This window comes from Staurois parvus, unplaced genomic scaffold, assembly GCF_062004578.1.
Source record: "Staurois parvus isolate SC_StPar_1 unplaced genomic scaffold, SC_StPar_1.0 ptg000598l, whole genome shotgun sequence".
NCBI classification, from domain to species: domain Eukaryota; kingdom Metazoa; phylum Chordata; class Amphibia; order Anura; family Ranidae; genus Staurois; species Staurois parvus.
In genome coordinates, this window is record NW_028318394.1 from 972,098 (window position 1) to 995,028 (window position 22,931).

Consider the following 22,931-nt stretch of genomic DNA (forward strand, 5'->3'; position numbering starts at 1 on the left):
GCGGACTTATTTTTAAGGCTACGTTCACACTACCCTTGTCAGCAGGCTTCAGACAGGCATTTGGGAAGCATTTTTAACGCTTCTCAAACGCCTATGAAAATTCTGCACAAGGGAGCACACAGCGCTGTTCACACTGAAGCGCTAGCGTCGCGGCAAAACTGACGCTTCATGTGGAGTCAGGAGGACTATGGTGCTGCTCCTCAAATGTCTGGCAGGCATTTGCGGGGCGTTTGCGGACGTTAATATCATTTAACTTCATTATAGGCATTTGTTTAACACTTGGCAAACGCCTATCAAACTCCTCAAAACCGTGCATAGGGTGTTTGAGGAGCAATAAAAACGCTTTCCAAACACCTGTCTACCACCTGTCAAATGCTATAGGGGCGTTTGGCAAGAGTTAGAAATAAGTCAAGTGTGAATGAGCCCTAAAGGTTCTTTTCAGATTCCAAAAAGCCACACCTGAAGACCCCAAAAGCAAACGCCCAGGGATGTGGGCACTCATCAACATGGAGACAAGGCGCATGTGCCTTGGTGTAGTTTTGGAGGGGAGAGAGTGCACACTGGTCTTCCCTTACTTGGCCTGGGTTTGAGGATTTTGGATGTGTTTTTTGGGTGAACCCCAACAGTTTTTTTTGGGGGGGGAGGATAACACTATTAACATTTATACCTGACGCTCATCTAGGATAAGGATTTGGTATAGATGGAGAGAATCCCCAGCTGTTTGTTTACAAAAAGAATGAAACAGACACGAGCTGTCACTTGCCAGCAATTTAAACAGATTTTTTTTCTTTGTAAGGTTTCATTTACATGGGAGTTTATCTGCCATTTCATAACCTTCCGACCGCCAAACCACAAATTAACATGGACAGTAGTCAGTATACACTGCCAAAGTGGTACAATGTAGGTGTGACGGGACGTGGAGCCTGACCCCAGCCCTTCTCATGAACTCGTGACAGAAGGACCAGCTGATCTTGCACTGCGCTGTCACTTGCGTAACAATGCCACTCTCAGCTGCGCCCTGCACAAATATTTTCCAGTTTGTGGGTCTACAATCTATGTGCCAGCAGCCTGAGAGCGATTGTTACTGGGTCAGGTTAATTACCCAATTAACCCTTCACACTGCCACCACCACCTTTTTAGAGAGAAGGAGGAAACTCACAAATCTTAGCAGTAACACTATGATTAGAGATGAGCGAATCGAACTTGGCGAAGTGGAATTTGTTTCGAATATCAGAAAAAATTCGATTCGCATCGAATCCGAATTTTAGCAAACTTCGGGTGCACGAATCGAATTTTCACCGATCAGCCGGCAAAAGTGTCACTGCAGAGAGCGCCGCTATTTCTGACAGTTCTGACAGTTCATTTACAGCGGTTGAAACATTGTATCTATTTGTTTCCATTTAGGATACAGATGTTTTTATTCGGAAATAAATAGATACAATGTTTCAGCCGCTGTAAATGTGAAGGAACTGTCAGAGAACTGTCAGAAATAGCGGAGTTCTCTGCAGATACACTTTTTGCTGTACTGGAATTCTTCTTCTTTTCATTCTTCTTCTTCTTTTCATTCTTCTTCTTCCTCTTCTTTTCATTCTTCTTTTCATTCTTCTTCTTCTTCTTCTTTTCATTCTTCTTTTCATTCTTCTTCTTCTTCTTTTCATTCTTCTTCTTCTTCTCATTCTTCTTTTCATTCTTCTTCTTCTTCTTTTCATTCTTCTTCCTCTTCTTTTCATTCCTCTTCTTCTTCTTCTTCTTCTTTTCATTCTTCTTCTTTTCATTCTTCTTTTCATTCTTCTTCTTCTTCTTTTCATTCTTCTTCTTCTTCTTCTTCTTCTTCTTTTCATTCTTCTTCTTCTTCTTCTTTTCATTCTTCTTCTTCTTCTTTTCATTCTTCTTCTTCTTCTTTTCATCTTTTCATTCTTCTTCTTCTCATTCTTCTTTTCATTCTTCTTCTTCTTCTTTTCATTCTTCTTCTTCTTCTTTTCATTCTTCTTCTTTTCATTCTTCTTTTCATTCTTCTTCTTCTTTTCATTCTTCTTCTTCTTTTCATTCTTCTTCTTCTTCTTCTTTTCATTCTTCTTTTCATTCTTCTCATTCTTCTTTTAATTCTTCTTTTCATTCTTCTTCTCATTCTTCTTCTTCTTCTTTTCATTCTTCTTCTTCTTTTCATTCTTCTTCTTCTTCTTTTAATTCTTCTTTTCATTCTTCTTCTTCTTTTCATTCTTCTTCTTCTTCTTTTCATTCTTCTTTTCATTCTTCTTCTTCTTCTTCTTTTCATTCTTCTTTTCATTCTTCTTCTTCTTCTTCTTTTCATTCTTCTTCTTCTTCTTTTCATTCTTCTTTTCATTCTTCTTCTTTTCATTCTTCTTTTCATTCTTCTTCTTCTTCTTTTCATTCTTCTTCTTTTCATTCTTCTTTTCATTCTCCTTCTTTTCATTCTTCTTCTTCTTCTTTTCATTCTTCTTCTTCTTTTCATTCTTCTTCTTTTCATTCTTCTTCTTTTCATTCTCCTTCTTTTCATTCTTCTTCTTCTTCTTTTCATTCTTCTTTTCATTCTTCTCATTCTTCTTTTCATTCTTCTTCTCATTCTTCTTTTCATTCTTCTTCTTCTTCTTTTCATTCTTCTTCTTTTCATTCTTCTTCTTCTTCTTTTCATTCTTCTTTTCATTCTTCTTCTTCTTCTTCTTCTTTTCATTCTTCTTCTTCTTCTTTTCATTCTTCTTCTTCTTTTCATTCTTCTTCTTCTTCTTTTCATTCTTCTTTTCATTCTTCTTCTTTTCATTCTTCTTTTCATTCTTCTTCTTTTCATTCTTCTTCTTCTTTTCATTCTTCTTTTCATTCTTCTTCTTCTTCTTTTCATTCTTCTTTTCATTCTTCTTCTTCTTTTCATTCTTCTTCTGCTTTTCATTCTTCTTTTCATTCTTCTTCTTCTTCTTTTCATTCTTCTTCTTCTTCTTCTTTTCATTCTTCTTCTTCTTCTTCTTCTTTTCATTCTTCTTCTTCTTCTTCTTTTCATTCTTCTTCTTCTTCTTCTTTTCATTCTTCTTTTCATTCTTCTTTTCATTCTTCTTCTTCTTCTTTTCATTCTTCTTTTCATTCTTCTTCTTCTTCTTTTCATTCTTCTTTTCATTCTTCTTTTCATTCTTCTTCTTTTCATTCTTCTTTTCATTCTTCTTCTTCTTCTTTTCATTCCTCTTCTTCTTCTTTTCATTCTTCTTCTTCTTCTTCTTTTTTTCATTCTTCTTTTCATTCTTCTTCTTCTTCTTTTCATTCTTCTTCTTCTTCTTTTCATTCTTCTTTTCATTCTTCTCATTCTTCTTTTCATTCTTCTTTTCATTCTTCTTCTTCTTCTTTTCATTCTTCTTCTTCTTCTTTTCATTCTTCTTTTCATTCTTCTTCTTCTTCTTTTCATTCTTCTTCTTCTTCTTTTCATTCTTCTTTTCATTCTTCTTTTCATTCTTCTTCTTCTTCATTCTTCTTTTCATTCTTCTTCTTCTTCTTCTTCTTCGTCGTGCCCCGTGACTGCCCAAATGAGTGAAGTGTGCGGTGATTCTAAGATCGACAGCACTCATCTGCATGTCATACTGACTGACAGTATTATTTCTCTTCCCCAGCAGACTCCAAGGGCATTTAAATTAAAGGTACAGTGTTCTGCACTAATATAAAGGCTCTCTGAAGCCTAGAAACCCTTTTAATAAGTTAAATTCGCGGCAAATAAATTCGCATCAAATCGAATTTCTCCCGCAAATTCGGCGAATCAGCCGAATCGAATTTTTGAATAATTCACTCATCTCTAACTATGATATTATTATATCCGTCTGTAATACACACTGTCACCACAGACAGATGTATTCAGAGGATTATTACATACTCTCTTCAAGAGACAGGGATTCATTAGTTTGCATTAAAAGCTTTAGAGACAGTTTCAACACTTTTCAGAAAATAGGATTTATTACTAAAAAGGTCAAAATGGTGCAATTAAAATATATACAGAAAAAGATGTAACAAAGATATAAAGAGAAAATAAAACAACAGAGAAATAAAAGAAAGGAGTTCAGAAGGCAGAATACTTGCAAAAGTCCTTGGTTTGAGCAGAGTCCAATTGTCCGAACAAAAAGATTGCCTTGGCTATCAAGTCACTTAGATGGTTCCTGATTGATGTTAAACGAGAGCTGTCTTTCTCCAGCCTGTCAGTCTTTTTCTATCATATCAAAGAGGTGTCTCCTGAGAACAAATGACCAATCGTCCAGTTTGGGGATGGGTGTTAGGCGGTAACCAAGGTTATGACCAAATCCCTTACAATTTCATACTAAGGTCAATAACCTTAAAAAGGTACAGGTAGCATCCTAGCAACTGGCAGATTAATATTTAGAATTATATTCCAAACGCAAAGATACTAAACATAGCGTACCCTTGTCACTCAGGATAAAAGAGACTGCTTCTTCTCTCTTGTAGGTAATAATATAGTGATGTAAGGTCTTGTGTGACTCATATTAAAATGATCTATCCGAATATATACTTCATATTAATGTGCCCAGTTCCTGCTGAATTTATGAATTGTATGAAAAAATGACTCATATGGAATGCACGTTTTATGGCACGCTCTAGCCCTAATGGCCTAACTGGTCATAATTGACTGAGTTATTGTTTTACGATCGGGCAGAGGAAAGTGGTTTTCAAGCAGACCCCCTGGAACCAGACTAATTAGCGGTTTACAGCCCTGAAGCTTATCTATCTGTGTTTTATTTAGGATAAGAGATCCTCTTGACCTCCGTTCAACTTTTAGCTATGCATTCCATTGAAAAGGGAGGAGGGAGGACAGGAGAGAACATGGCTGAGACCTAACAAGATGGCTGTCACATACAGTGTCCATGCCTCTATTGTGCACAATAGTCACAGTAGGTAGTACTGCTGCTAAATGCAAATTCATTCACGTGAATGGGGCCACACAGCAAACACTTTGCAGCTGTGTGTAATGTACACAGTTTTAGCATCGTGTGCCATGCTTTAATGGTTAACAGAGAGTGTAGAGGCAACATAACTCCTCTAAGATGCCTTAAATAATTTATTATTTATTTATTACAGGTACTTATATAGCTCCATCTATTTATGTTGTGCTTTACATATTTATTCCCAGGGAATATCCAATTGCCTCTCGGGGGACTAGGAAGGCATTTTTTCCCCGGCAGGAGAAAATTGGATCATGCTATGTTGTTTTTTTTGCCTTCCTCTGGATGAACTGTGGGTATAGGATTAGAACTTTTTTTTTGGTTGAACTGGATGGACTTTTTTCAGCCAGACTAACTATGTAACATATATATTGTACAATCCCATCAGTCCCTAACCCTCAAGGGGTGTACAATCGAAGATCCCTAATTTACATTCATACAGACACATACTAGGGTCAATTTAGGCAGGATCCAATTAACCTACCAGATTGTCCTTGGAGTGTGGGAGGAAACCGGAGTACCTGGAGGAAATCCATGCAGGCATAGGGAGAACATGCAAAATCCAGGAAGGTGGTGCCGTGGTTGTGATTCAAACCAACCACCCTAGTATTACCAGACAGAAGTGCTAACCATTTAGCCACTGTGCTGCCCAAATGTCCCTGAAAGGCAATTCACTTCAGATTGCTTTTCAGAGGTGGGCAGCATGACTGCATATGTAAGTTACATACATCAAGCAAATGTTTCACTTTTACAGCCAGGTTAACATCAACCCATGTTATTTAAAGTAATTGTTGATTTTTTTATGTTTCACTCCAAGCACTATTAAAACCACTGCTCCCCAACAAACAGAAAGAAACAAATGCTTTTGCTTTGATACATGTTCCCAGGTCAATTCCCAGCCCATCAATCATTTGTTTGACAATCCTTTGCCTACAAAATAACCGTTATTGATTTCTAGTAATCTACTCCCATTGACTTCAAAGGGATATAGATTCAAAACCAGTTCTTACAATGCACTTAAGTGCATAGTCCCCAAATGCACTCTTGTCACTGATTTAAATTATTAACATTCAGTTGGCCATTCTCTGCAATACCAATTAAAAACAGGCATTGGTATATTGAAACAAACACAGATTTTCCCCTGGGGAAATCTGTCTTTGTGAATGTAAAAAGGTTTTTTTGTTGGAGGAATGAAGTGCACTGTCCACTAAAGTAAAGGTTTTTTTTTTGTGAACATGAGATAATTACCAAGGCCAGATTTATATTTACTTCTTGCCTTGGTCACCTGTCTTAGGCCACCCCCTCTCTAGCCCAATCCCCTGGATAGATGTTAGTTTGCTCAATCTGCATTAGTAGACTAAAGTTATGTATACACTTTGAGTTTTCTTCATTTAGCCAGCAGGCTGAAAATAAAAACTCACAGACTCCTGCATCCACACAAGCAATGTGGATGCAGGAATCTCTCTTGCTGACAGTTGGGACTCTCTCCCCCTGTCAGAATACACTGATAAGTGCTGCAGCCATTGACGGAAATGGTCTACCTGAAGGCCCCTGCAACCAAATGCAAAAAACAAACAGTATGCCTTTAACAATTGCAATTGAAGTATTTTTTTAAGTCAAGTTACATAACCCAGCATTGGATGCACAGGTAGGCATGGCTCCAGCAACAGGATCCAGAGGAAGCTGATTTTCTGCACATTTATTAAGGAATACATTAGCCAAACTGACTGTTACAAACATTTTTTAAGAATAAAATATATCATTAATATGGCAACATTTTCCTTCAGGCCTTTCTGCAGTAGGTTCATACTTTTCTCCTGCTGAAATTGCACTGTCAATCAAGCAAATAAGATTGCAAGTTTAATTTGTAAAATTACATAAGCTTAATTCACAAATTGTGCTTTAAATGAAACATATCCCTTACCAGGAGAAACACCAGGATCCCCATGTGTGTGCATCAGTACCACATTCAAAGGACAATGCTCCTCAGATTGGAGGCCACCTGAAGATAAGGGCGACTCAGGGCATTCTCCGTTGAAAATAAAGAATGAAAAAAGAAACAAAGCAAGAATATTAGAAACATTTGTACTTCTCTGGCTTAAAACCAAATAAGTTAGATTCTATTATCTAATTTGAGAAAACACAAAACAGTATAAAGGATTAATGTCCTGTGTGTGTTTAGTACCAGATTGGCAGGGTAATAATCAGCATTATCCTTATAACCCATCCGAGACCTGGTTTCAGGTCTGATGATTGTTATAACTTTCCCTTCGTTATCATTGAGTCCCTAAGGGTATTAGGTGATGGCCTTCCCACCAAACAGATCCTTGGTGTGGTGCACAATATCTGACACAAGCTTCTTTACCTGCTCTACTGTATTTGAAAGCTGTTTAACTGCATTCATTCTCCTGGAAACTTCCTCCCAGAATCTCTTGTTTTTAGCTAAAGGGATCTGGGAGGACAAGGCCCCCCATAGTCTCACAAAGTTCTCAACATAGGCCTCCCCGAGAGCCTCATTTTGCTTGAGAGAGAACCAGTGACTCTAGCTGTTGCAGGTTCACAGCCCAGCCTTCTTGGTGTACCTTCTGCTGTGAGTAGGTCTGCTTTGAGAGCCTAAAGCTTATGCTGAACTATCCTGTTCACTGGAGTCAGCTGCTTACCTGCAGATTGCAGAAACCTCTCTGAACTCACTACTGTAGCATTCCTGGGCAGGGAAGCAGAGGTCTCAGACCTTGCTGCTGTTCCCTTTCTAGCTTTTTTTTTTATTATTATTATTATTATTTGGGTGACATGTTCATTTTTGTTCTGTTTTCTTGAGATCTGTTTGCTGTTGTAAACCTGAGCCAGTTACACCAAGATGAAGGTTTAACATTAGTTCAGTAGCTCATCGAAGCTAGCATAACACATACAGTATATGCAGCATCTTGGCATTTGTGCTAGAAGCATGCTTTAAGGTTTGTTTTACCTGCAGGAATTACGGATTCTCTACTTCCCTGATTTCACCTCTCACTGATTGCATTTGTGACATGTGTTTGGACACAGTTATGTAAGTTATCTTATGCTTTTGTTGCTAATAAAACCTCTTTTTGTTCACAAGACCTGTATCCTTCACTGTTTGTTTTGAGATATGTGCTGGACAAAGAGGATTCATGCCAAGGTCCAAAATGGAACATAGACGACAGGGAACCAATAATGCCACACGGGACACAACTATGAAGAAACTGGGTTAGATGGCCACTAACCTGAAGCAACCAAACAGCAAAAAATGTACAGAAGATTACCAGGATAGGACAAGAAATTTCACAAATAATTATACACAGGTTGGACAGGATGCAAAGCAAAACACATGCTTGATGGAGGCACAAACTGATAAACAGGGGACATAAAGCCAGAAAAGGAAGAGTCAAAAGCAAAAAAAAAAAAAAAACCACTTCAGGACTGGTCACACCACTCCATTTTTTAGTTTTCACCACTGTCACACTTTGAGTGACAATTGCTCAGTCATGCAACATGCAATGTACCTAAATTAATTGTATATTGTTTTATTTTTTGAGACAGATAGAGATTTCTTTTGGTGGTATTTAATAGTCACTGGGTTGATTATTTTTTGCAATATAAAGAAAAAAACATTTTTGAAAAAAAAGTTTTAGTTTCTGTCATAAAACGTTGCAAATAAAAAATATTTCTTCATCTCCCACATTTAAAATCATACTATAATGCAGTACTTCTAGATCAACTCTATTTTTGGTAGCATCCAACTAACGAAAAAACGTGGACTAATATGGAAACACTCCCACACCTTCCGACATCACCACGCAATATCCTGTTCTTACCACAATCCTCCCAACCCAAAAATATACACAAACATCCTTGCGTCCAAGCTTCCACACAAGCCTGGTACAACCTTTTATCAACGACCTCCTTAGAATCAAAGGCAATCCCCACCCCAATCACAATACTACATTATTTCACCCCTTCTCTGAACCTTCTACACTGGGAAAAGCAAGATATATCCCATATACAAGACCTTTATACAAACCATAAATTAGATTCCTTTCCGACTATCCAACAGAAATTTCTCCTTCCTAAGAAAGACATTTTTACATATTTAGGAATAGCTCACTCCTTACAAAGGATGGATATTCCCCTTCTCTTGAAAATCCTCACAACTACATATCTTTTCCTCACCAAACCACAATACCCTAAGAAAGGGATATTGACCTTTTACAAGCTTATAACCAGTACACTGTTTCCCCTCCAATCCACTTCCTTATCCAACTGGGAAAAAATCCTCTCCCACCCAATACAACCCCACACATGGGAAAAAACTTTTACTATCACACACAGAGCATCCAGATGTAGCTCCCATTGGGAATCTTACATAAAAATTTTGCACCAATGGTATTTCACACCTCTCAAACTTGCACTATTTTACCCCCACCATTCATCCGCTTGCTGGAGAAATTGTGGAGAAACAGGTTCAACCCTACATATTCTTTGGTCCTGCAAATCCCTAAGATCGTTCTGGAACATCGTATTTCAATTGATCTCTACGATCGCTGGGGCCCAAGTGGCGCAACACCCAGCCCTCGCTCTCCTACACATAGTAATCGACAATTTTAGCAACGCATCCCGTACTATCATCATCCATATATTAGCAGCCACCAAACTCAACATGACTAAACTCTAGAATTCTTCCAAAACCCCTTCTCTCTCTACCCTTATAATGGACCTGAACTTTCAGTGTGACATGGAAAGAAGATCAGCCTTTACTAATAACTCTTCCCACCATAAATTTACTAAGCAATGGTACTCATGGCTACACAACCCCAATTGCTCTATAAAATGATAACATACTCACAAACAAATAACATTAAGACCCTATGTCCTAGACTGGTGCTCCCCCCCCCCCAACCTCTCTCTTCCCACCCCGCTCCAACTTATATAACGTTTTCTCTTATACCCAACGACTCACACTGAACAAATGACACATTGATACTGTCAGGAATGGGCTTGCCAATAATGGTGGGACTCACCTGCCTTGTGGGCTGCAGTATCAGGGCTGGCCAGCGGGTGCTCTCAGCAATCAGAGACTCACCCCTGCAATCAGCCAAACACCTGAAGCTGATTGCAGGGGTTGTATTTAAGGAATGGCCAGACACAGTCAGGGCCTTGGTGTGTGTTTTTCCATGGGCCCCTGTACCTTGTATCCTGTATTCCTGTTCCTGTCTGACTTGTTGCCGACCCTGCCTGATCCTGACCTCCGCTGACTTCTCCTGCTTGATCCCTGGCTTGTGACCCTGACCATTCTCTGCCCGACTCTCTGTACCGCGCTGCCCGTCAGTTACTGAACCCAGCTTGTGACCCCGACCACTCTCCCGCCTGTTCCTGGTACTCCGTTTGCCCGTTTGCTACTGACCCGGCCTGCCTGACTACTCTTTGTATTGTATGTATTATCGGTGGGTGGTTTGGTTTGGTTTGTTTGCACTGTGTTTATATTTAGTTTTGCACTGCGTTTTGTATTGTTAGTCTTAATAAATTATATTGTTTATACCATATCTGAAGCCTGCTTTTCCCTGTGTCAGTCCACACCCCTCTGGTCATACCTGGAGCCCTGACAGATACACTGGCTAACTGTTCATATACCCCTGACCAATTGGTGGGGTTTTATCTCTTATCTCTTACTCCCTCATCTAAGTATGTATATATTCTATGGTGAACCATACTGATACTTGTATTGTGTTAAAATCTTTCAATAAAAATTATTTGAAATAAAAAAACTCCTCCAGGCTTTCATTTGAACCTTTCCACAGTATTGCTATATTGTCTATATAGCACTTGTATAGCGCCATCTGTAGCCATTTATTATATATCATCTCTTCTTCTCATTTTGACAATACCAAGTTGGTCACACTTGGAGCATATTTGGCTCCCATAGCAATACTGTTAAGTTGTTGAAAATATTGATTTTTGCACCAGAAATAGTTATTCTGCATAACAAATTACAACAATTCCACTATAAACTCACTTTGTTTCTTTTACAGCCTGAATTTCTTCTCAAGAGCCCATATTAAGTGCATATTTTTGGTCAATGACTGTGTACAGTGAATTTTCAATTTTTCAATTTTTCACTAACTTTTTAAATTTCTGTTTTATTTTGTTTGTGTGATTACCTGGTAATACCTTGTATGTATCCTGTACAGATAGCAATCTTCTCATATCTTCTTCATAGTGCTTTTTATCCAAAATGATTATTCTACCTCCCTTTTCTGCTGAGCGAACTCAGGAGTCCAATCAATGTGTGCACAGCCAGCCAGTGTGAGGTACCTTTTACCTCACACAGGCTGGCTGTGCACTCATTGATTGGGCTCACTTCACACACACAGCACTGAGAGCAAAAAGGGTGCCATTCTCCTCACACAAGACTAACTTCACATTAGTTGGCTGTGCGGTGCACTCTTTATGTAAGGAGGATACCACTGTTGCTGGCGATCGATGCTCCTGGATTAGTGCATAAGACCCCCATGCTGATCTGTTTGGCGTTTAGTGCTCTGAAAGTGTGTTGGCCCTTAGGGGTCACCACGTGGAGGTGAGCAGGCAATTTAGCTGGTGATGGATTGTTTACCATACAGATCATTCTCCTTATCACTGATCAAGTCTGCTGGGAAGTCTTAATTTTTGGACTTTACACATTTTAATGCTCTGTGGACTATTACACCATTGTTTGGATTTATTCACTATTTGTGGCTTCCTATATGCCATTATAATACCTGTTTCAAGCTGGGATTTATTCACCCTGCATTTATCATATATTGATTATTGGTACACTTTTTCTTTATTATATATCTCCCTATTTACTTGCTAAACTTATATAGTGCACCTATAGAATCGAGGACTGTTTTGTTTCACAGATGGCAGTGCACTTGTGACACCCACGGTATTCATAATGTGTGGCACCATTTTATACCTTTATTCATGCCATATATGTTTATCTATCTTTTTGTGTCTATGTTCACTCATTATTAGTTTTCTTTGACATTTTTGTTTTCATTTTGCACTGATATACCACTTTTGATTTTCCTGATATTGTTTTTTGTTACACCAGTTTATTTATTTACCCATATATCACTTTTTTTTGTTCCCGTTAGTCTCTTGGCACATATTTATAGCCTAGTACATGCATAATTGTGTTTAAGTCACATTTGTTGATGCCCCAAGTGCCATGTACATTGTTGATGTAGCTTTATACAATCATTATGATCTCTGTGGGTTTTCACCCTCTCCATTATTTTTAGTTTAGAACCCTCCAGGTTTGGTAGCGCAGCACCCCCCCCCCTCAAGTTTTCTGTTTCTGTTTGGTTATATAGCTGGGTGCTTGCTGCTTCCTTAGATGTTATTATTAGTGTTTAGTGGCAGCGCGGGAGGTTTTTTCCAGCACTCATATATGGCACTAATGGGCACTGATAGGTGGCACTGACTGGCACTGATTGGCAGCACTGATTGGCACAGACAGGCAGCACAGAAAGGCAGCTTTGATGAACACTGGTATGTGGCATTGATGAGCCATGACAGGTGGCACTGACGGGGTTACACTGATGATCAGTGTAGATGTCCCCTCTAAGGAATGCCGCTTACCGGCTCTCCTCGCGCTCTGACTGCCGATAACTGGCATTTCCTTGTTTACATGCCAGAGCTGACGTCATCTGCTCTTTACAGTGATCAGTGATCGGTGATCCGCTGTGTCCCAGGGCCACAGCGCACCACTGAGGGTGCACATTCGTAGTTAGAGTGGGAGGACATCATATGTTGTCCTCCCAGAATGTGAGAACCGCCGCCTGTCCATCATTTCCTTATATGGTAGGCGGGAGGCAGTTAAACTAACTGGAGGAAAGTTCAAAACTAATCTCAGAAAGTACTACTTTACTTAAAGAGTAGTTGACACTTGGAATAAACTTCCACCAGAGACAGTAAGACAGTCAACAGTAAATGGCTTCAAACATTCTTGGGACAAACCAGATCTATACTGAGACAAAAATGTGAACAAAAAAAACTCAAAACAAAAACAAAAAAAAATGAAAAAAAGGGGGCAGACTCGATGGACCAGTTTGAGCCTTCTCACAAATTTCAGAAGATCACTATTAGAGATGAGCGAATCGAAGTAGCCGAAGTGGAATTCGAGTCGAATATCGGAAAAATTTCGATTCGCGCCGAATCCGAAAAATAGCCTAATTCGGACGCGCGAATCGAAATTTTTCCGAAAATGGCGGCTGACATGTGCGGCGACGGAGCGGGGATGTCTGGGAAGGCTCGCAGACAAGGCGCACTGACCCATAATGCATTCCTCAACGACATGTGATCGCATCAGCCAATCAGCAGCCAGCCAGCTAGCACTGTGTAATGGTCGAGCTATAAATAGCGGCCATTTTGGAATTCTTCATTTGCCTGCAGTCATTGAACAGAGGCAGACCGCTCTGTATTAGGGACAGGGACAGAGTTAGGGCCACAGAAACGATACTTGGGGACAGAGAAACGATACTTAGGGACAGAGAACTATTACTCAGGGACACAGATTTGTTAAATAGGGCCACAGAATCGTTACTTAGGGACAAAGAAACGCTAGTTAGGGACACAGAATTCATACTCAGGGACAGACAGAATTGTTACTGAGTGCCAGAGAATTGTTACTTAGGGCCACAGAAACGTTATTAGGGCCACAGAATTGTTACTCAGGGACAGACAGAATTGTTACTGAGTGCCAGAGAATTGTTACTTAGGGCCACAGAAACTTTAGTTAGGGCCACAGAATTGTTACTCAGGGACAGACACAGAATTGTTACTGAGGGCCACAGAACTGTTACTTAGGGCCACAGAATTGTTACTCGCACAGACACAGAATTGTTACTCGCACAAACACAGAATTGTTACTGAGGGCCACAGAACTGTTACTTAGGGCCACAGAATTGTTACTCGCACAGACACAGAATTGTTACACAGGGACACAGAACTGTTACTGAGGGCCACAGAACCGTTACTTAGGGCCACAGAATTGTTACTCGCACAGACACAGAATTGTTACTCGCACAGACACAGAATTGTTACTCGCACAGACACAGAATTGTTACTCGCACAGACACAGAATTGTTACTCAGGGACACAGAACTGTTACTGAGGGCCACAGAACTGTAACTTAGGGCCACAGAATTGTTACTCGCACAGACACAGAATTGTTACTCAGGGACACAGAACTGTTACTGAGGGCCACAGAACTGTTACTTAGGGCCACAGAATTGTTACTCGCACAGACACAGAATTGTTACTCGCACAGACACAGAATTGTTACTCAGGGACACAGAACTGTTACTGAGGGCCACAGAACTGTTACTTAGGGCCACAGAATTGTTACTCGCACAGACACAGAATTGTTACTCGCACAGACACAAAATTGTTACTGAGGGCGACAGAACTGTTACTTGGGGCCACAGAAACGTTAATCAGGGACACAGAATTGTTACTGAGGGCCACAGAACTGTTACTTAGGGCCACAGAATTGTTACTCGCACAGACACAGAATTGTTACTCGCACAGACACAGAATTGTTACTGAGGGCCACAGAACTGTTACTTGGGGCCACAGAAACGTTAATCAGGGACACAGAATTGTTACTGAGGGCCACAGAACTGTTAGGGCCACAGAATTGTTACTCGCACAGACACAGAATTGTTACTCGCACAGACACAGAATTGTTACTGAGGGCCACAGAACTGTTACTTGGGGCCACAGAAACGTTAATCAGGGACACAGAACTGTTACTGAGTGCCACAGAACCGTTACTTAGGGCCACAGAATTGTTACTCGCACAGACACAGAATTATAACTCGCACAGACACAGAATTGTTACTCGCACAGACACAGAATTGTTACTCGCACAGACACAGAATTGTTACTCAGGGACACAGAACTGTTACTGAGGGCCACAGAACTGTTACTTGGGGCCACAGAATTGTTACTCGCACAGACACAGAATTGTTACTCAGGGACACAGAACTGTTACTGAGGGCCACAGAACTGTTACTTAGGGCCACAGAATTGTTACTCGCACAGACACAGAATTGTTACTCGCACAGACACAGAATTGTTACTCAGGGACACAGAACTGTTACTGAGGGCCACAGAACTGTTACTTAGGGCCACAAAATTGTTACTCGCACAGACACAGAATTGTTACTCGCACAGACACAGAATTGTTACTGAGGGCCACAGAACTGTTACTTGGGGCCACAGAAACGTTAATCAGGGACACAGAATTGTTACTGAGGGCCACAGAACTGTTACTTAGGGCCACAGAATTGTTACTCGCACAGACAGAATTGTTACTCGCACAGACACAGAATTGTTACTGAGGGCCACAGAACTGTTACTTGGGGCCACAGAAACGTTAATCAGGGACACAGAATTGTTACTGAGGGCCACAGAACTGTTAGGGCCACAGAATTGTTACTCGCACAGACACAGAATTGTTACTCGCACAGACACAGAATTGTTACTGAGGGCCACAGAACTGTTACTTGGGGCCACAGAAACGTTAATCAGGGACACAGAATTGTTACTGAGGGCCACAGAACTGTTACTTAGGGCCACAGAATTGTTACTCGCACAGACACAGAATTGTTACACAGGGACACAGAACTGTTACTGAGGGCCACAGAACCGTTACTTAGGGCCACAGAATTGTTACTCGCACAGACACAGAATTCTTACTCGCACAGACACAGAATTGTTACTCAGGGACACAGAACTGTTACTGAGGGACACAGAACTGTTACTTAGGGCCACAGAATTGTTACTCGCACAGACACAGAATTGTTACACAGGGACACAGAATTGTTACTGAGGGCCACAGAACCGTTACTTAGGGCCACAGAATTGTTACTGAGGGCAACAGAACTGTTACTTAGGGCCACAGAATTGTTACTCGCACAGACACAGAATTGTTACTCAGGGACACAGAACTGTTACTGAGGGCCACAGAACTGTTACTTAGGGCCACAGAATTGTTACTCGCACAGACACAGAATTGTTACTCAGGGACACAGAACTGTTACTGAGGGCCACAGAACTGTTACTTAGGGCCACAGAATTGTTACTCGCACAGACACAGAATTGTTACACAGGGACACAGAATTGTTACTGAGGGCCACAGAACCGTTACTTAGGGCCACAGAATTGTTACTCAGGGACACAGAATTGTTACTGAGGGCCACAGAACTGTTACTTAGGGCCACAGAATTGTTATTCGCACAGACACAGAATTGTTACTCAGGGACACAGAACTGTTACTGAGGGCCACAGAACTGTTACTTAGGGCCACAGAATTGTTACTCGCACAGACACAGAATTGTTACTCAGGGACACAGAACTGTTACTGAGGGCCACAGAACTGTTACTTAGGGCCACAGAATTGTTACTCGCACAGACACAGAATTGTTACACAGGGACACAGAATTGTTACTGAGGGCCACAGAACCGTTACTTAGGGACACATAATTGTTACTGAGGGCCACAGAACTGTTACTTAGGGCCACAGAATTGTTACTCGCACAGACACAGAATTGTTACTCAGGGACACAGAACTGTTACTGAGGGCCACAGAACCGTTACTTAGGGCCACAGAATTGTTACTCAGGGACACAGAATCGTTTAATTAAAGAGTATGTCAGACAACATGCAGAGGAGTGGCAGAGGAGGCAATGTTTTAGGAGCGAGCAGACGTGGCAGCAGAGGAAGGGGTCGAGGCAGCACTATTCGCAGCCAGAGGCTAGTGCTCCCGGTGTCATCCAGTACAGTGAGGAAGAGCTAACAGAGGGCGGTCAGGAACGGGGGGAGACATCCGCCTCTTCAGCAGCCAGGCGAAGAAGTAGTGGCGAGGAGAGTGGCTCGGTAGCCGGTGTAGAGACAGGTCTGTCTCCTGACCCACACGCAGCCGAGGGGGCTAGTAGTGAGGCGGAGACCCTAATTGATGATGATGAGGCTGATCGCACTTGGCAGCCTCGTCGTCATCAGGCTATTGCTTCCGCATCATCAGGAGAAGAGGGTGGCAGCTTGGCAGCGAGCAAAACAGTCGGTGGGTTGTCTCCATCGCCACACTCTGCCATGTGCCACTTTCAGGTCTCCTCACACACTGCTGGTGTGTTGAATTTTTTGACATAGGGTGCTGGCAGATTACGGGCCTCCCATAGCTGCTGCCAGGCCCCTAATCTGCCATGGGCCCCTATACCGCCTCCTCATGCTGCTGCCAGGTCCACAGTCTCTCATGCCATGTGCCACTTTCAGGTCTCCTCACACTGCTGGTGTGTTGAATTTTTTGACATAGGGTGCTGGCAGATTACGGGCCTCCCATAGCTGCTGCCAGGCCCCTAATCTGCCATGGGCCCCTATACCGCCTCCTCATGCTGCTGCCAGGTCCAGGCGAACGTAGTCACACAGGGGAGGAACTGAGTCTAATGAACAGAGAAATCGACAGATGGCTGTCTCCGCGCAAACTCAAAATCGGAACCATGTTGACCGACAACGGAAAGAACATGGTGTCTGCTCTGCGTCAAGGAAGGTTGTGCCATGCGCCATGCATGGCTCACGTGTTCAATCTGGTTGTCAAGCGGTTCCTAAAATCCACCATCCCACTGCAAGACATCCTTAAAATGTCACGTAAACTTTGCATGCATTTCAGCCATTCCTACACCGCAAAGCACACCCTCCTTGAGCTGCAGCGGCAGAACGGAATTCCACATCATCGCCTGATCTGCGACGTTGCAACAAGGTGGAATTCAACCCTACACATGTTAGACCGCCTTTACGAACAGCGAAAGGCCATCACAGATTTCCTGATGTTACAAGCGGATAAAGGTACTCCCCTGTGTAACTTCGATGTCAGCCATTGGCAGCTCATGCGTGACACCTGCCGCTTGCTCAGGCCCTTTGAGGAGGCCACGCTATTCGTGAGTCGGCAGGACTATGGGATGAACAACGTCATTCCTCTGTTGCACGTCCTTGAACAAATGCTGTTAACAATGGCTGGTCAGGGTGCGGTAGACGTGGCGCACAGATCTCAACGCCACATGACCCCTGTGGGGGCAGGACAGGAAGAAGAGGAGGAGGTAGAGGAGGACATTTGTGCTCAGGAATTATTGAGTGAAATGGGTGGTTTTTCTACTCAGCGGACAGGAGTGGAGGAGCAGGAGCATCTGGTAGAGGAGGAGGAGGAGGAGACAGAGGACCCAGACGCACCGTGGCAGTATGCTGTGGAGATGGAGGCAGGGAGTCCCTCGCATTCCTTGGCACAAATGGCCCATAGCATGCTCGGTTGCTTGCGTAGCGACAGCCGAATAATAACCATCAGACAGAGGGATGACTTTTGGCTGTCCACCTTGTTGGACCCTCGCTACCGTTCAAAAATGGTGGCCTTTTTCACACCTGCTGAGAGGGAGGCCAAAATAACGTACTATAAAAACCACCTATGTAGTCAGTTGGTCTCTGCCTTTGTGCGCCAACGTCCATCCTCAGACACTGTGGGCCCTGTGCGCTCGCGTTCCGCTGCCATGGCAGCAGGGGAGGGGTGGGGTGGTAGGAGCAGTGGCAGCTCCACCAGCAGCGGCTGCCTCAGTCTGCAGTCGATGATGAGTAGCTTTCTTCACCAGCGCAGTGAGGAAACTACTAACCAGCCGCAGCAGCAGCAGCAGCAGCATCAGGTGGACCTGGAGCAGGACCTCAAACAACAGGCTTGGGCCTACTTGGACAGCACCCTGCCAACCGAGGTAGACAATCCCCTTGACTACTGGTCAACGAAACTTGACCTTTGGCCCCAACTAGCTGAATTTGCCCTTGAAAGGCTGTCATGCCCGGCCAGTAGCGTGGCATCGGACCGCGTGTTTAGTGCGGCAGGAGGTATTGTAACTCCGCGGAGGACACGACTGTCCACCCAAAGTGTGGAGAGACTCACGTTTGTGAAAATGAATCAGGCGTGGATTAGTCTGGATTTCAAACCACCAGTTCCTGACACAACTGACTAAATCCGCCATGAATCATGCCTCAAACATGTGCCACTTTGAGGTCTCCTCACACACTGCTGGTGTGTAGAATTTTTTGACATAGGGTGCTGGCAGATTACGGGCCTCCCATAGCTGCTGCCAGGCCCCTAATCTGCCATAGGCCCCTATATACCGCCTCCTCATGCTGCTGCCAGGTCCAGAGTCTCTCATGGGTCCCTGTACGGCCTCCCATTGCTGCTGTCTCCATCGCCACACTCTGCCATGTGCCACTTTCAGGTCTCCTCACACTGCTGGTGTGTAGAATTTTTTGACATAGGGTGCTGGCAGATTACGGGCCTCCTATAGCTGCTGCCAGGCCCCTAATCTGCCATAGGCTCCTATATACCGCCTCCTCATGCTGCTGCCAGGTCCACAGTGTCTCATGCCATGTGCCACTTTCAGGTCTCCTCACACTGCTGGTGTGTTGAATTTTTTGACATAGGGTGCTGGCAGATTACGGGCCTCCCATAGCTGCTGCCAGGCCCCTAATCTGCCATAGGCCCCTATATACCGCCTCCTTATGCTGCTGCCAGGTCCAGAGTCTCTCATGGTTCCCTGTACGGCCTCCCATTGCTGCTGTCTCCATCGCCACACTCTGCCATGTGCCACTTTCAGGTCTCCTCACACTGCTGGTGTGTAGAATTTTTTGACATAGGGTGCTGGCAGATTACGGGCCTCCTATAGCTGCTGCCAGGCCCCTAATCTGCCATAGGCTCCTATATACCGCCTCCTCATGCTGCTGCCAGGTCCAGAGTCTCTCATGGGTCCCTGTACGGCCTCCCATTGCTGCTGTCTCCATCGCCACACTCTGCCATGTGCCACTTTCAGGTCTCCTCACACACTGCTGGTGTGTAGAATTTTTTGACATAGGGTGCTGGCAGATTACGGGCCTCCCATTGCTGCTGCCAGGCCCCTAATCTGCCATGGGCCCCTATACCGCCTCCTCATGCTGCTGCCAAGTCCAGAGTCTCTCATGGGTCCCTGTACGGCCTCCCATTGCTGCTGTCTCCATCGCCACACTCTGCCATGTGCCACTTTCAGGTCTCCTCACACACTGCTGGTGTGTAGAATTTTTTGACATAGGGTGCTGGAAGATTACGGGCCTCCCATAGCTGCTGCCAGGCCCCTAATCTGCCATGGGCCCCTATATACCGCCTCCTCATGCTGCTGCCAGGTCCACAGTGTCTCATGCCATGTGCCACTTTCAGGTCTCCTCACACTGCTGGTGTGTTGAATTTTTTGACATAGGGTGCTGGCAGATTATGGGCCTCCTATAGCTGCTGCCAGGCCCCTAATCTGCCATAGGCCCCTATATACCGCCTCCTCATGCTGCTGCCAGGTCCAGAGTCTCTCATGGTTCCCTGTACGGCCTCCCATTGCTGCTGTCTCCATCGCCACACTCTGCCATGTGCCACTTTCAGGTCTCCTCACACACTGCTGGTGTGTAGAATTTTTTGACATAGGGTGCTGGCAGATTACGGGCCTCCCATAGCTGCTGCCAGGCCCCTAATCTGCCATGGGCCCCTATATACCGCCTCCTCATGCTGCTGCCAGGTCCACAGTGTCTCATGCCATGTGCCACTTTCAGGTCACCTCACACTGCTGGTGTGTTGAATTTTTTGACATAGGGTGCTGGCAGATTATGGGCCTCCTATAGCTGCTGCCAGGCCCCTAATCTGCCATAGGCCCCTATATACCGCCTCCTCATGCTGCTGCCAGGTCCAGAGTCTCTCATGGTTCCCTGTACGGCCTCCCATTGCTGCTGTCTCCATCGCCACACTCTGCCATGTGCCACTTTCAGGTCTCCTCACACTGCTGGTGTGTAGAATTTTTTGACATAGGGTGCTGGCAGATTACGGGCCTCCCATAGCTGCTGCCAGGCCCCTAATCTGCCATAGGCCCCTATATACCGCCTCCTCATGCTGCTGCCAGGTCCAGAGTCTCTCATGGGTCCCTGTACGGCCTCCCATTGCTGCTGTCTCCATCGCCACACTCTGCCATGTGCCACTTTCAGGTCTCCTCACACTGCTGGTGTGTAGAATTTTTTGACATAGGGTGCTGGCAGATTACGGGCCTCCCATAGCTGCTGCCAGGCCCCTAATCTGCCATAGGCCCCTATATACCGCCTCCTCATGCTGCTGCCAGGTCCAGAGTCTCTCATGGGTCCCTGTACGGCCTCCTATTGCTGCTGTCTCCATCGCCACACTCTGCCATGTGCCACTTTCAGGTCTCCTCACACACTGCTGGTGTGTAGAATTTTTTGACATAGGGTGCTGGCAGATTACGGGCCTCCCATTGCTGCTGCCAGGCCCCTAATCTGCCATAGGCCCCTATATACCGCCTCCTCATGCTGCTGCCAAGTCCAGAGTCTCTCATGGGTCCCTGTATGGCCTCCCATTGCTGCTGTCTCCATCGCCACACTCTGCCATGTGCCACTTTCAGGTCTCCTCACACACTGCTGGTGTGTAGAATTTTTTGACATAGGGTGCTGGCAGATTACGGGCCTCCCATTGCTGCTGCCAGGCCCCTAATCTGCCATAGGCCCCTATATACCGCCTCCTCATGCTGCTGCCAGGTCCAGAGTCTCTCATGGTTCCCTGTACGGCCTCCCATTGCTGCTGTCTCAACCGCCACACTCTGCCATGTGCCACTTTCAGGTCTCCTCACACTGCTGGTGTGTAGAATTTTTTGACATAGGGTGCTGGCAGATTACGGGCCTCCTATAGCTGCTGCCAGGCCCCTAATCTGCCATAGGCCCCTATATACCGCCTCCTCATGCTGCTGCCAGGTCCAGAGTCTCTCATGGGTCCCTGTACGGCCTCCCATTGCTGCTGTCTCCATCGCCACACTCTGCCATGTGCAACTTTCAGGTCTCCTCACACACTGCTGGTGTGTAGAATTTTTTGACATAGGGTGCTGGCAGATTACGGGCCTCCCATTGCTGCTGCCAGGCCCCCAATCTGCCATGGGCCCCTATACCGCCTCCTCATGCTGCTGCCAAGTCCAGAGTCTCTCATGGGTCCCTGTACGGCCTCCCATTGCTGCTGTCTCCATCGCCACACTCTGCCATGTGCCACTTTCAGGTCTCCTCACACACTGCTGGTGTGTAGAATTTTTTGACATAGGGTGCTGGCAGATTACGGGCCTCCCATAGCTGCTGCCAGGCCCCTAATCTGCCATGGGCCCCTATATACCGCCTCCTCATGCTGCTGCCAGGTCCACAGTGTCTCATGCCATGTGCCACTTTCAGGTCTCCTCACACTGCTGGTGTGTTGAATTTTTTGACATAGGGTGCTGGCAGATTATGGGCCTCCTATAGCTGCTGCCAGGCCCCTAATCTGCCATAGGCCCCTATATACCGCCTCCTCATGCTGCTGCCAGGTCCAGAGTCTCTCATGGTTCCATGTACGGCCTCCCATTGCTGCTGTCTCCATCGCCACACTCTGCCATGTGCCACTTTCAGGTCTCCTCACACTGCTGGTGTGTAGAATTTTTTGACATAGGGTGCTGGCAGATTACGGGCCTCCTATAGCTGCTGCCAGGCCCCTAATCTGCCATAGGCCCCTATATACCGCCTCCTCATGCTGCTGCCAGGTCCAGAGTCTCTCATGGTTCCCTGTACGGCCTCCCAATGCTGCTGTCTCCATCGCCACACTCTGCCATGTGCCACTTTCAGGTCTCCTCACACTGCTGGTGTGTAGAATTTTTTGACATAGGGTGCTGGCAGATTACGGGCCTCCCATAGCTGCTGCCAGGCCCCTAATCTGCCATAGGCCCCTATATACCGCCTCCTCATGCTGCTGCCAGGTCCAGAGTCTCTCATGGGTCCCTGTATGGCCTCCTATTGCTGCTGTCTCCATCGCCACACTCTGCCATGTGCCACTTTCAGGTCTCCTCACACACT